Source organism: Schistocerca cancellata, chromosome 1, assembly GCF_023864275.1.
Source record: "Schistocerca cancellata isolate TAMUIC-IGC-003103 chromosome 1, iqSchCanc2.1, whole genome shotgun sequence".
Classification (NCBI taxonomy): Eukaryota; Metazoa; Arthropoda; class Insecta; order Orthoptera; family Acrididae; genus Schistocerca; species Schistocerca cancellata.
Window position 1 is genome coordinate 214,679,498 of NC_064626.1, and position 13,236 is coordinate 214,692,733.

The window sequence follows — 13,236 nt, forward strand, 5'->3', positions numbered from 1 at the left end:
ATGTTATGTTATGTTATGTTAACCGGGGACCTAGAAACGATGGAGAGGCTCTGTCCCCGCCGCAGCCGCAGTGGTCCGCAACTCCACGCCGACTACCGCAGTCCACTTCACCCCTCCAGCGCCCCACGCCGAACACAGGGTTATTGTGCGGTTCGGCCCCCGGTGGACCCCCCCCACCCCCCTCCAGGGAACGTCTCACACCAGACAAGTGTAACCCCTAAGTTTGCGTGGTAGAGTAATGGTGGTGTACGCGTACGTGGAGAGCGTGTTTGCGCACCAATCGCCGACATAGTGTAGCTGAGGCGGAATAAGGGGAACCAGCCCGCATTCGCCGAAGCAGATGGAAAACCGCCTAAAAATCATCCACAGACTGGCCGGCTCACCGGACCTTGACACAAGTCCGCCGGGCGGATTCGTGCCGGGCACCGGCGCTCCTTCCCGCCCGTAAAGCCATGTGTTAGACCGCACCGCCAACCGAGCGGGAAAACAACAATGTACACCTGTACTGTGATAGTGCCACGCAAAACAATAAGTGGTGCAAGCCTCCTCCATGGAAAACACGACCACACCATAACACCACCGCCTCCGAATTTCACTGTTGGCACTACACACACTGACAGATGACGTTCATTGGGCATTCGCCATACACACACCCTGCCATCGAATCGCTACATTGTGTATAATGATTCGTCACTCCACACAACGTTTTTCCACTGTTCAATCGTCCAATGTTTAAGCTCCTTACACCAAGCGAGGCGTCGTTTGTGGCTTATGAGCAGCCGCTCGACCATGAAATCCAAGTTTTCTCACCTCCCGCCTAACTGTCATAGTACTTGCAATGGACTTTGATGCATTTTGGAATTCCTGTGTGATGGTCTGGATAGATGTCTGCCTATCGCACATTACGACCCTCTTCAATGTCGGCGGTCTCTGTCAGTCAACCGCCTGTACGCGTTTGTGTGTACGTGTCCCTTCACGTTTCCACTTCAGTAGCACATAGGAAACAGTGGACCCAGGGATGTTTAGGAGAGTGGAAATCTCGCGTACAGACGTATAACACAAGTGACACTCAATCACCTGACCACGTTCGAAGTCCGTGAGTTCCGCGGAGCGCCCCATTCTGCTTTCTCACGATGTCTACTGACTACTGAGGTCGCTGATATGGAGTACCTGGCAGTAGGACGCAGCACAATGCACCTAATATGAAAAAGGTATGTTGTTGAGGGTGTCCGGATACTTTTGGTTGGTTGGTTAGTTTAAAAGAGGGGGAGAGGGAACACACTGCTATGTTATCGATCCCAGGTACTTTTGATCACATGGGGTATGTATTAATGAGTGCAGACAATAATTTGTCTCGTAACAATTCATGAAGGCGTCTAGCAATTTGCGTGATTAATTTCGAGGCATTTTACCTATAAACACTCAGCAGCAGAGTAACACAGAAAAATTCGAAATATTCGCCGTGTGCAATTACGGACGTTGATGTTGACAACAGCCAATAATGGTTGAATGTCTCTTATAAATGTGCTCTCTAGGCTCTGTTAGCAGTAACTGTACAACGCCTATTAATTATTGAACTATCGAATACGTGACTGTACTGTTATGGCAGCTGCATGAGCACTGATGAATAGAGGAGAAATAAGCACGTATAAATAAATTGTTTTGCAAGTTGTCATTTGCCAGGGGTCATTTGTGCAGCTGTATCGTTAGCAGAGGGCTTGCGTTTTGGTCTCTCGTATGAAGGAACTGACGTTCAAGCCTGGGTAAATTCCAGGAATTGCTTTTCCATTCGATGTTACTTTTTCTGCTGTACTGGGCATAAAGGTAGTTATAACAAGACTAGGTTCTAAAACCACGTAACTCTTTCCATTTTCGGAGCTTTCTGGTCCACTGTGGTGGTCAGCGTTCTGTGTGCAAGAAAGTTACGCCATGTTAATTACGGTGTATTGTTTTCTTTCGTTTACGTCGCAGATATCTAAGTACTCCGATGTGTCTGCTGACGACGACAAAGAGCAAACTCTCTCTCGAAATTAATTGATAAACCATTTAAGCTTGAAAAATAAAACTGCGCAGCTGTTAAAACTAAAGTTGTGTACGAATGTGGTGAACTAACGAAAAGATGACAGCCACTGACTGCACAGTGCGTGCTACTTTTATCGTTAAGATTTTACGCTACACAAAGCTTTCATATTGACCGACGATTTCTTCAGACGTAGCTACAGCTTCATTGTTGTCCTCAAGGTATCGGCATGCACTGCCTGGCTGAAGAAAGAATTTCTCAAAATACCTACGGAAGAAAATAACGAGACGTGGTTTTTATCAAATATCACGTTTTCGTGGTATTTAGGGCGCTGTGGACTGCAACAATATCGGGATTATATCTCCTAGTGGTGAAAGTGCAGATATATTTAGGAATTGTCACTGATGGTTTTCGTTGAACACACAAACAATCTCAGACGCTAAGCTTAATTAAATTGTGTAAAATCATCGCACGTAACTTCGGGATGAAAATCATTCTACATAGAAAGTCTACAACCAACAGAAAATGAAGCCAAGTGGACTTATACAGCAATGAGTGCGGAATTTATTAACAACGTATTTACAAAAAAACCATTACTTCTTTTCCTTGCTCATAGTAACATTATTAGGTGCTTTTTTGCGTTCTATTGTATCACTATATTAGCTCTGTACGATTTAGAGCAAAAAACTGTTTTTGTTTCCATACAAGTTCGAAGATTGGTTCTTTTTCTGCTTACTTTCCCCCATATTCATAACAAGACACTTTCGGTAAGAAACACCGTGTATCTACGATTAACTTCTGTGTCCGAAGCATAATAACAGTGTCGATAGCCGATTTATGAAGTGTTACCAAGCATGTTTCTTGCTATCTGAGATAAGCAATGAACCTCCCTTGGTGGATCCAAGTTTAATGTTATACAATAGACCGGAGTCCTGGAAAGAGTTCAATATATGGACTAATGTCAAAAGTGTTCTCCAGTCATATGATTGGCCCTTTGTGTGCTAAATATCTAAAATCTTCATAGTTGAACATGTAGTGAACAATAAACAAGTTTTTTTTCATAATTTTGTAGCGCGCATTTTTACGTTTATGGCGTCATATCACCTGAAATATGGGCGTACAATGATATAAATTTGCATGTAAATGTGCACAATGCCAGCAAAATTTGTTGCATGTGGAGTCAGTAATGAGGAAATAATAGTTTAAAACGTTATATCTGGTAATGAATATCGAAAATATAGTAAGCGACAGACTTTTTTCCTTTCATTTTCTTGCGGTGGGTTTCAGGGAGAAAAAGCTTCGAGAAGTTTTAATGTTATGTGTAAAGTTTATTGGAAGTCGCGAAGTGTTCATAATCTCAAATACTTGATGAATGTATTACGGGTAATTTGCGCGCAGTAAATTTCGCCGCCTCAAAACATTTGCACAGTTTTTAAATTCAAGACTTCAGGTACCCCCTCACCAGCAATTTTTAAAGAGTTGAACTCCCATTTACAAGACAATTCCAAACGTCCCATTAGTTTACAAATGAGTTAGTGTGCTAAATATGTGACTTTAAGAACGTAAAACTTTCATTGCTGAAGACGAAGCGAAAATGCAGTAGACGATAAACATCTTTCTTTTCATTATTTTGTACCACGCATTTCTGTAGGCATGATGTCGTATCGCCTGTACTATGGGCGTTCAGTGATTTAATTTTGCAAGCAAATTCAGTGTTTCATATGGAAAATATCTGCAAAATCGTTGCGAATGGACTTAGTAGCAAAGAAGTAATAAATTGAAACGTTGTGCCAGGTGATGAATAGCGAACATCTTCTATTCATTATTTTGCCGTGGGTGTCAGCTTGAAAAAGGCTCGAGGAATTTTTAAGATTATATGTAAAGCTCGTTAGTAGTAGTGAAGTGCTCTTATTCTTAAATACTGGATGAATATCAGGGTAGTCTGAAAAGTTTCCGACCTCTACATGAAGGTAGCAGCACTTGTCTACAAAAGTTGGCAGATTCGCCTGCCCATGCGTTATAGCTCAGTCATCAAAATTTCATCCATTTTGTGCGCGCAGTTGTTGTCTCACGCTTGTTTCAGTGAGTCGATGCGAGTGTTTTTGTGAAAATTGTGTAAAATCTAGTATCGAGCTTTCATTAGATTTTTGATTTTGAAAGACAATAAACCTAGGCAAATTAAGCACGAGTTGGACACTGTGCACGAGGAGTCCGCACCATCATTTACTACGGCGAAATTTCGGGCAACTGGATTTAAACGAGGCCCTACCAGTTTGGGTGAAGATGAACTCTCGGGGCGGCCAAAAACTGCAACAACTGACTTCATAACATCGCTCAGGTTACCAAACGGTGCTAGAAAACTGTCCAGTTAAGGTTCGTATTGTTCGCAGAGGCTATGAGCATATCTCAAACTTGTGTTTGTCACATACTGATTGAAAATTTAGGGATGAGAAAGCTGACCGCAAGCTGGATGCCACGAATCTCACTCTGCGCTGCCTCACACATAGGCGGTTGCCATGGCGAAAGTCCACCAACTGCGGTCTGAAGTACTTGACCACCCTACTCACTCACCAGATCTAGCCCCAGGTGACTATTTTTTTGTTCCCTCGGATAAAAATTGAGCTCGGAGGACAGAGACTGCTGTCGAATGAAGAGGCTGTCGCCTTCGTAAACAAATATTTTGTACAGAAAGACACTATTATCTGGAACGGTTAAAGAGATGGCAGCATCGTTGAGAAAAGCGTACAGGACCGAGCGAGGTGGCGCAGTGGTTATCACACTGGACTCGCATTCGGGAGGACGACGGTTCAATCCCGTGTCCGGACATCCTGATTTAGATTTTCTGTCGTTTCCCTGTAACATTCCAGGCAAATGCCGGGATGTTCCTTTGAAAGGGCACGGCCGACTTCCTCCCTTAATCCGATAAGGCCGATGACCTCGCTGTTTGGTCTCTTCCTTCAAGTCAACCAACCAAAAGCGTACAGGCTTACAACGAGATTATGTTGAAAAATAAAAGTCAATTTATGGAAAAAAATGCCCTAGTTCTTTGTTAGGTCTGAAGCTTTTCAGACTACCCTTGTATAGTCTGCGTGATTGGCGTACTGTAAGTTATGCCATCTCAAGACTTTGACACAATTTCTAGCATCAGTACCTGAGTTACTGTGTTAAATTATTAATGAGTACATTACGACAGTACCTTAAATTCTTTAATCGCGTCAAGAGGTTCATGACATAATGAAAATCAAATTTTTGTTTCCCCTGAAAGTTATTCAATTGGCAACTTCAAGTGAGACCGGATGATAACTTTAGTGTGTAATAACAGTGTGTAGATTCATCTAGTCACCTGCAACACCTGTGAAGTTACTCCGTATAGTCGTATCTTATTTATTAATTTCGATCGCCTGTGCGATAAATAGTATAGCCGGAATTTACGAGAGGCATTCAATAAGTAATGCAACACCTTTTTTTACGATAAAGACTGGTTTTATTAAGCATTCGAGTACACCATATTATACCTCATTCTTTTGACTACAAAATCCTGTTCTTCAACATAAGCGCCGTTCAATGCGACAGCTTACACCACCTTACTGGTCGACATCAAACCCAATGTCTTGTTGCATCAATAATCTCTCCAGCATCCATGCACTGCTTCCCATGGACTGAACCCTTTCATTGGGCCAGACGGTTGGAAGTCAAAAGGTGCAAGGTCGGGGCCGTAAGGCGGGTGGGGAAGAACGGTCCAGCCGGCCTCTGTGGCCGAGTGGTTCTAAGCGCTTCAGTCCGGTACCGCGCTGCTGGTACGGTCGCAGGTTCGAATCCTGCCACGGGCATGGATTTGTGTGATGTCCTTAGGTTAGTTGGGTTTAAGTAGTTCTAAGTCTAGGGGACTGTTGACCTCCGATTTTTTTTTTTTTTAACGGTCCAATGAAGCTTTGTGAGATCCTCTCGAGTGAGCAGACTTCTGTAAGGCCTCGCGTCGTCATGGAGATGGAGAATTGCGTTTGCATTTTTCTGGCGCCGACCACTCTTAAGTCGTTTCTTGAATATGTGGAGGGTAGCACAATAAATTTCACAGATGATCTTTTAACCATGAGGGAAGACATCAAACAGAATAAAACCTTCAGAGTCCCAAAAGATCGACGCCACGGCTTAGCGTCTGTGGGTGCGGTTCTTCGGAGGAGAGGTGGTTTGACGACACACCATGTAATGCCGCTTCGTTTCCGATTCGAAGCGATGAACCCATGTTCCATCGCCTGTTCAACATCGATGCCCAGCGTCGTACCGCGCAAACAGTTCCGCACAGATGATCGTTGACGGTCTTCAGTTAGGCGGCGAGCAACCGTGCGAGGACCCAGCTTTGAGTACCCCAACTAGTGAACGAGTGTGTCAGCACTACCGACAGAAGTCCAGTTGTGCAGTGAGATATTTGATTGTGGTCCGTCGGTCACGTCGAATGAGAGTGCCCGCATCTTCCAGTATTGCAGAAGTCAACGCTGTGCGCGTCCGACCTCCACGCGGGAGATCGGACAGGTCTGCGCCATCTTGTTGCGACGATGACAGACGCCTCGCCCAAAGACTCGCCGTGCTTTTGTTCACTGCCAGGTCTCAGTACACAGTCTCCAAGCGCCTATGAATATCTGGCATGTTTCTGCCAAAAGAAACTCTGTAGTACACTACTGGCCATTAAAATTGCTACACCACGAAGATGACGTGCTACAGACGCGAAATTTAACCAACAAGAAGAAGATGTTGTGATATGCAAATGATTAGCTTTTCAGAGCATTCACATAAGGTTGGCGCTGGTGGCTACACCTACAACGTGCTGACCTGAGGAAAGTTTCCAACCGATTTCTCATACACAAACAGCAGTTGACCGGCGGTGCCTGGTGAAACGTTGTTGTGATGGCTCGTGTAAGGAGGAGAAATGCGTACCATCACGTTTCCGACTTTGATAAAGGTCGGATTGTAGCCTATCGCGATTGCGGTTTATCGTATCGCGACATTGCTGCTCGCGTTGGTCGAGATCCAATAAATATTAGCAGAATATGGAATCGGTGGGTTCAGGAGGGTAATACGGAACGCCGTGCCAGTTCCCAACGGCCTCGTATCACTAGCAGCCACGTCTCGATCCCTGAGTCACCAGATGGAGACGTTTGCAAGACAACAACCATCTGCGCGAACAGTTCGATGACGTTTGCAGCAGCATGGAGTATCAGCTCGGAGACCATGACTGCGGTTACCCTTGACACTGCATCACAGACAGGAGCGCCTGCGATGGTGTACTCAACGACGAAACTGTGTGCACGAATGGTAAAACGTCATATTTTAGGATGAATCCAGGTTCTGTTTACAGCATCGTGATGGTCGCATCCGTGTTTGGCGACATCGCGGTGAACGCACATTGGAGGCGTGTATTTGTCATCGCCATACTGCCGTATCACCCGGCGTGATGCTGTTTGGTGCCATTGGTTACACTTCTCGGTCACCTCTTGTTCGCATTGACGGCAGTTTGAACAGTGATCGTTACATTTAAGGAGTGTTACGACTCGTGGCTCTCAACTTTCATTCGATTCCTCCGAAACCCTACATTTCAGCAGGATAATGCACGACCGCATGTTGCAGGTCCTGTACGGGCCTTTCTGGATACAGAAAATGTTCGACTGCTGCCCTTGCCAGCTCATTCTCCAATTGTAAACGACTGGTCAATGGTGGCCGAGCAACTGGCTCGTCACAATACGCCAGTCACTACTCTTGATTTACTGTGGTATCGTCTTGAAGCTGCATGGGCGGCTGTACATGTACACGCCATCCAAGCTCTGTTAGACTCAATGCTCAGGCGTATCAAGGCCGTTATTACGGCCAGAGGTGGTTGTTCTGGGTACTGATTTCTCAGGATCTATGCAGCCAAATTGCGTGAAAATGTAATCACATGTCAGTTCTAGTATAATATATTTGTCCAATGAATACCCCTTTTTCATCTGCATTTCTTCTTGGTGTAGCAATTTTAATGGCCCCTAGTGTAGCTTTCTGCTTCAAACTTACCTCTGTTAAAGACGCCATTTTGAAGACTACGTACAGCGCTGCCACCTGTCAGAGCTTCATGAAACTGTAGGGCTGAAGAGTGAATATTCCACGATGTCCCACAGCAAACTCTGAATATTTTTCAACCTAAATTCGTCGAAAAAAAAAGTGTTGCATTACTTACTGAGCATTCCTCGTACCTGTTGGGTCGTGAGGTCGGTGGCGGCCAGGTTAGCGCCCACATCCCTTACGCGGGCAGTCGCGTAGTTTCGGAAGTTTACGCAGAAAGCTGGAACAGCTGGCCGGACAAACGAGCCGTCCTGGCTCGGATAGTGGGCAGTTTTGGCGCCGTTTCCGCGTTGCTGGCGGAACACCAGCGGCGGCGTCGCCCTCATTACGTTCGGCAGTATTTTCCGCCCAATTAGCGGCACAAAACCGGACGAGCAGCATGGTCGCGCAAATGGTGCGTAATTCATTTGCACAAGGCGCGGCGCGGCGCCAAACACGGAATGAAACTCCGTAATCGCATTTGCCGAACGCCGACATACCACGTGTGATGCGGCAATCTGTGATCCGGATTGCGTGCACCTGATTAACACAGCCAGAGCGCCTACTACAGTGTGTCATTTGCGGAGTAAGCCGCCGGCTATGCATCGCCGGCGATGCGAACTGCAAGTGGCTCCGGTATTAAATCCGTTAGGGATCATATGTTATTCATATCGCTTCAGCATTGTACACGAGAGTAAAATGGTGGATCTGACGTTGTTTACCTGCAATTTATCTGGTTCCATCATTTGCGGTAGATACTACACTGTCCATTAAGCACAGAATCATCATCTGACGTACACAACAATGCCTCGGGTCGTCGCCGACACACATGAGAGTGGTAGGTCACACAAAGGTCTTCTTCTACTGAGAGACATATTGTGTTTAACCGGCTCTCATAAGTGATGTACGAGAGCGTGCTGAAAACTAATCGCTCCGAATATTTTATATGAAAACTCTTAAAGTTTTTTAATAAAATAAACGTTGTTAGCGTGTTACTGATTTATTCTTCATGTCTGTCCGCCACAATAGTTGAGTGCTCAGTGTGACAGATTGCCGTCCTACGGGCCCGAGTTCGATTCCCGGCTGGGTCGGGGATTTTCTCCGCTCAGGGACTGGGTGTTGTGTTGTCTTCATCATCATTTCATCCCCATCCGGCGCGCAGGTCGCCCAGTGTGGCGTCGACTGTAATAAGTCTTGCACCAAGACGGCCCGACCTGCCCCGTAAGGGGCCTCCCGGCCAATGACGCCAAAAGCTCATTTCCATTTTCCATTCTTCATGTCTCTATTTGTCAAAATTGTCACCCTAGTGACGAACACACTCCTCCCAATGACAGACTAGTTTGCTGATTCCATCGCCGTAGAATGTTCGAATTTGTTGACGAAGCCACAATCACACCGCTGCAACCAAGTCGGGATCGTGTGGAAGATCATGGATGACAGTGAACCCAAGGCGTCGGATTTCTGCAGATGTCGCACCACTCGTGTGTAGGATTGCAGTGACATGCTGAAGGAGAGGATGTCCCACGTGTGGAAGAATTTTTCGAATTCCGATCTCGATTACAGAACACTTTTTCTCACGCATTGACATAGGTACGTTATACACTGCCACGTTACATGCTGCATTCGGAGTCCTCAAGCGGCAGATGGCTACAAAAATGTAGACATGAAGAATGAATATGTAGAATATTAATAACGATGTTTTACGCTGAAGAGCCAACGAAAGTGGTACACCTGTCTTAATATCGTGTGGCCCCTTCCCTCCCTCCCTCCCCCCCCCCCCCCCAAGGCACGGAGAAGTGCCGTAAAACGACATAGCATGAATTCGACTAATGTCTCGTGTCTGAAGTAGTGCTGAAGGAAACTGACACTATAAATCCAGCAGGACTGTCAATAACTCAGTAACAGTACGAGGGGGTGGAGCTCTAATCTCTTCTGAACAGCACATTGCAAGGTATCCTAGATATGCTCAACAATGTTCATTTCTAGGGAATCTGGTGGCTAACAAAAGTATTTAAATTCAGAATGTGTTGCTGGAGACACTGTGCATCAATTCTGGGCGCGTGCGGTGTGGCATTGTCCTGTTGTAATTGCCCAAGTCCGTCAGAATGCACAATGGACATGAATGGATGCAGGTAATCAGATAGGGTGCTTACGTACGTGTCACCAGTCATAGTCATATCTAGACATATCAGGGGGCCCATATAGTTCCAACAGCACACGCCCCATACCATTACAGACCCTCTACCAGCTTGAAGAGTCCCCTGCTGACATGCAGGGTCCATGGATTCATGAGAATGTCTCCATACCGTACAGCCCATCCGCTCGATACAATTTGAAACAAGACTCGTCCTAACAACAACACGTTTCCATTCATCAACAGCCCAATGTCGGTGTGAACGGGCTGAGACGAGGCATAAAGCTTTGTGTCGCCTTCGAAAGACCATATCGATGATGTTTTGTTGAATGGTTCGCACACTGACACTTTGTGATGGCCCAGCTTTGAAATCGGCAGCAATTTGCAGAAGGGTTGCACTGCTATCACGTTGAACGATTCTCTTCAGTCATCGTTGGTCCCTTTCTTGCACGATCTTTTTCCGGGCGCAGCAGTGTCTGAGATTCGATGTTTTAAGTCCCCCTTCATCGCTACCTAGGAGGTGCTGTTCCCATTGCTCGTGCGCCGACTGTAACACTACGTTCAGACTCACTTAAATCTTGATAACCTGCCACTGTAAGTACCCGATCTAACAACTGCGCCAGACGCTTGTTGTCTATATATATGCGTTGCCGACCGCAGCGACATAGTCTCTCTGTTTAGTTATCTCTATATTTGAATACGCATGGCTATACCAGTTTCTTTGGCGCTCAGTGTATTTAAAAGGCTTTGAGAGTCATCACATACAAAATTCGAAGGCATTACTTGAGACGACCTGCTAATTCTGCAGGACAGGACAGGTAGTTTAAGTTGTGGAAAGGGGCCAAAATAAGCGACTGTCAGTTACACTCGAACATACAATCATTTTTTTTTATATAAATATTAAGAGCAAACAAAAATTAAAAAAAAAACACACAGCTTTAGATTTGGAACTTAATTAGCGGCTGAATGCGCCGTACAATCTGATGCCTTAAGGCAAGACCTATGATTTAAAAATCGCTGAAAGCCAATAACTTAAAGCTCAACCAAAATAAGTAATTTAAAAGGGAAAACCTTATCTTAATACAGTTCCTTAATTGGGCTGAAGGCCCAAAGAATCTGACACTTTAAAAGCAAACAACTTAAATTGAAAACGGCTGAAGGCCCAACACTTAAGACTCAATAACATTAATTTTAAAAATGCCAAAGGCTTTACGTAAAACAGTTCTTAATTTAGGCTGAAGGCCCAAACCATCTAATACCTTATGAGGGGAACAACTTTAATTCGAAGTAGGCCGAAGGCCTAAAGAATCTGACACTTTAAGAGCAAAACAACTTAAATTCAAAATCGGCCGAAGGTCCAACACTTAAGACTCAATAACATTAATTTTAAAAAATGCGACAGGCTTTGCGTAAAACAGTTCTTAAATTAGGCTGAAGACCCAAACCATGTGACGCCTTAAGGGTGAAACAATCTTAATCTAAAAAGAACAAGGAATAAAAGGCAGTACACCCAAGGGCGCTTAGAAGTTCTGAGGGTCGGCCTGGAATTCAAACAGGTGAGTCAGGCAGTCAGCCCAACCACTATGCTGTGGTAGCTGTAAGGTCTACCACTGCTCCCCTTACAGTACGACGATCCCGGCAGAGGTCTGTGTTGCGTGAACGTCCAGAATCTCGTCTAAGGGTCAGTTTGCTGTAGGAAGCGCCAGTGCTTCTCCGTGGCATAGTTGCCTCTTGATTCACACGTCTGCATCACACTGCGCCTTCTGGCTGTGGGCATTCCCTATTAAAGGCTGGTAGTTATGCCACTACGTGTCTGTTGGCGGACGACGTTGAAACCATTATCATTACATTTACTATCCTCCAATTGACATATGCCGTCGAAGGATAGAAATCGACATCGTCTTTCCAGGTGTACTAATGTTTATTCAGGCATATATCCAATATCCAACAAATGGGTCCCAGCTGGAGATGTGAAAGTCAAGGACAGTCTACTAGAAGAGGTCAGTGAATATGTCTACCTTGGCCAGATTATAAATATGAAGGGAGACATAAGACCAGAAATCTATCGACGCATCAAGCTTGGTTGGCAAGCATTTGGGAAGAATTCAAAAGTATTCAGATAAAAAATGCCAGTAAATCTGAAGAAAGCAGTATTTGATCAATGCATTCTTCCTGTGATGACGTACGGATGCGAGACATGGACACTGAACTCATTCACAAAAGGGAAACTTAGGACAGCACAGAGAGCCATGGAGAGATCAATGCTGGGCTACACAAGAAAGGACAGGAAAAGGGCAGATGACATCCGGTCTGTGACGAAGGTTAATGACATCTTAGAGAGAGTAGGTTCCTTGAAATGGCAGTGGGCTGGCCACGTCGCAAGAACAAAAGGCAACAGATGGACGAAGCTAGTACTGGAGTGGAGTCCGAGAGAGCACCGGAGGCCTAGAGGAAGACCACCAGACAGATGGGACAAAGACATCAAGAAGATCGCTGGTAACACCTGGCAGAGAACTGCCCAAGACCGTCCCACTTGGAGAAGACTGCTGAAAGCCTACCTGAATCCACGACTCGAAGAGGCTACATCATCTAATGATTGAATTGGCTGATGATGATGATGATGATGATGATGATATTGTAAGGTGGCTATAACTTCGCACCTCACAAGCACTCATCCACATACTTTGCCATGAACTACAACCACAATTAGATATCATTTGATAGATTGTACATCGTATATATGAATATTTAAAGGAGACTGACATTGTCACGTATGCCTTGTAAATAATTGTTAACGCTTATTGCATGAAAGGTGATGGAGTGTTTTTATTATAAAAACGGCGTAATGAATGATTGCCTATACTAGTAGAGGTTGGAACGCCAGTGGAGATGAAACGGCAGGTGGAACTCAAACTCTGGGTGGAAGGCCCACACAGGTGTTGGTCCTGCTTAAACACAGGAAGTAGCCAGACCGACGTCGTGGCACCTGAGCTCTGGAGCTCGATACGCGACG